Source organism: Dromaius novaehollandiae, chromosome 2 (genome assembly GCF_036370855.1).
Source record: "Dromaius novaehollandiae isolate bDroNov1 chromosome 2, bDroNov1.hap1, whole genome shotgun sequence".
NCBI classification, from domain to species: Eukaryota; Metazoa; Chordata; class Aves; order Casuariiformes; family Dromaiidae; genus Dromaius; species Dromaius novaehollandiae.
In genome coordinates this window covers 61,196,962-61,199,532 of record NC_088099.1, presented here as the reverse complement: position 1 = coordinate 61,199,532, position 2,571 = coordinate 61,196,962, and positions in this window count along the sequence as shown.

The following is a 2,571-nucleotide window of genomic DNA, read 5'->3' as shown; positions in this document are numbered from 1 at the left end:
CTCCCAGCCCTGCAAGTGTTGCGGAAGAAGGGTGGCTCATCAGGACGGACAAGTTGTGTTTGTGTTTCTACCCATTTCAGCAGAGAAAAACAGCTTATGGGTAGGCTATGCCAAAGGTGTGCAGGGAGGCCGTGCTGGCAAGCACTGTCTTCCTGCACAGGCACCTACTCACTGTGAGTGGAACATCGATGTTCAGCCCGACACACCAGGTGGCATGGGCTGGGCAAGGGACTGCAAGAGAGCCTAGAAACTGGCATGAGGACATTTGCCTCAGGATGGGGGTCCTTCACCTTATTTTCCTTTAAATAAGGCTTTCCATATGTATGACCACAACACCACCACCTTCCCATTCTCCCTGTGCTGCTCCCATTTTGTCAAGTTTCATACTATGGTTCACTTCAGCCTGTAATTGTGCAGAAACATCTAATTAACATGCAATTTTTGGGATGCACCATGCCACCTTATCCTTGACCCACCATAGCAGAGAAGGTTATTTAGTGTTCCTGAAATGCTGAAGTGTTGTTTTACAGCAAGTGTCTTAGGCGAATGTTTGAGCCTCCCTGCACTTTCCAGCTGTCCTTTTCTCATCGCCATCTCCTTATCTGCTGATTTGGCTACCATTTCTTCCAGTTGGCTACTTGCAGAGGGCTAAAGCTCTTTTACCTGTCTAGCTGGCATGCCACTTCAGTCAGAAGCTGTTTGACCTGCTTGGATGTCCCTTCCTACCTGACTTTTTATTCCTGATCCTTTTTTAACTCTTCCTGTGCTAGGGCTTTGAACCTGAGTTCACCAAAGGAGAACCTGGCATGCTCCAGTAGCTAGCCAGCCAGCAGCTATAATAAGAAAACAAACTGGAAAAACCACTTGGAAATATATAGTTTGAGTCTCCTCCGAGTAGAGCAGACCATCAGGGTGAGCAGCCTGCGGCTCGTCACGGCGCAGAGCTAAGCTCATGCTTTGGGGGCTGGCACAAGAAATGGAGAGAGAAAGCAGAGGGCATCTTGCAAGCTGCCCTGTCCCATCCAGCTTCCTCTGCCACCCAGCAGAGATGCCCACGCTGGCCACACAGTCACCATGCCTGGTTTCAGCTCAGAGCAGAAAAGGAGAATTTGCTGTCTCAAGCCGGGGCCGCAGATGCTCAGGTTACCTGCCCTGCTGATCACCTGGAGGAGTTTTCATTAACATAACAGTGAACCTGGCAAGATTTTGTTTTCCTGTGCAAATGACTGTGGGCTTTTGTTACATTTTTCCTTCTGGGGTTTTCAGCAACAAAAGCTGAAAATATTTTTTGGAAATGGAGCCTTCTCACGGAAATGTGCTTTTGAATGCAGCCTATTTACTTGAAAAACATTTTGAAAGAGAAATGCTGTTTAACTCTAAAAAGGTTTCCTTTCTCCCATTCTTTGGCAAGCAATGAACTACAGTTAGCATCGGTATCTGAAATACTATTAACTCCTGGATTAACTTCTACTGAGATGGATGGGGCAGTTACACATCTAATCTGATTTAGTCAGGATTTCTGAAAAATGCAGCTCCTAGTTAGCAGTGCATTAGTCCTGCTCAGGTACCACTTCCTACATTCTCCTTCCAGCTCTGCCAACCAGATATGCCTTGTACATGAAAGTGGAGACGCTAGGGAAGGCTGCTGCTCAAAAGAGGCTCCAGGCCACAATATCTTGTTTATTGCTAAGTCAATAAGCTTTGGTCATGATGTTCGCTGTGTTTTCTAAGGGTTGATACGTCTAAGAGTAGAAGATAGGCTGATACTGCCGAACAACAACAGCCCTACTGCACACACAATGTATTTAGATCTGAATGTACCACGTATTTATCATAAATAAATGTAATATTGGTCTTACAACACCTTGTTCTTTGGGCTGAGAGAACTGAGATAAAGCAGTTATTTATGTTCTGCTAAATTACAAAAAAAGAAAGACAACATTTCGGTAACAGTATTTCAATAGTGACTGTTTAGGAACTGTAAATTAATGAAGTTGGAGTCATAATGATTCAATGATGATGTATGACATCTCCAAAGGGAACTGGGATTTAGTTTATTTTTCCCCACCTGCTAATCTAAGAGAGACTACACAAAGTCTGTTTTGTCTGCAGAAGACATTTCATCTAACGGCGAATGTGTGCTGATTTAATACAACGTGATCCAAGCTTTCTGGTTATGGGGATACCGAACATTTGAAGATCCCACCTTAGGGGTCTTTTCCTCAGGCAGCATACTGAGATTTCCTTCTCTTTACTGGAGGGGCATGACAGCAGCTCCCTATTTATACGTGCATGTAAAATATCTCATCTCATGCATGTAGCTCATGATCCTATGTGATCACAGTTGCAACAGCAGATACCTAACACCTATTTCAAGCATCCTAGGGCCAGCAGAAAAGTTGTTTGGTGTCCAGCTAGAACAGTTCGCTACAGAGTCCAGCCAACACAAAGCCACTCAGGCTGTTGTGCTTTAACATATAAACAGATATCAGAAGAGATGCATTTATACATGTTTCAGTTTGTTATTTGCAGATAAAGGAGCACCAGCATTACTGAACCTCCCTGGAAACA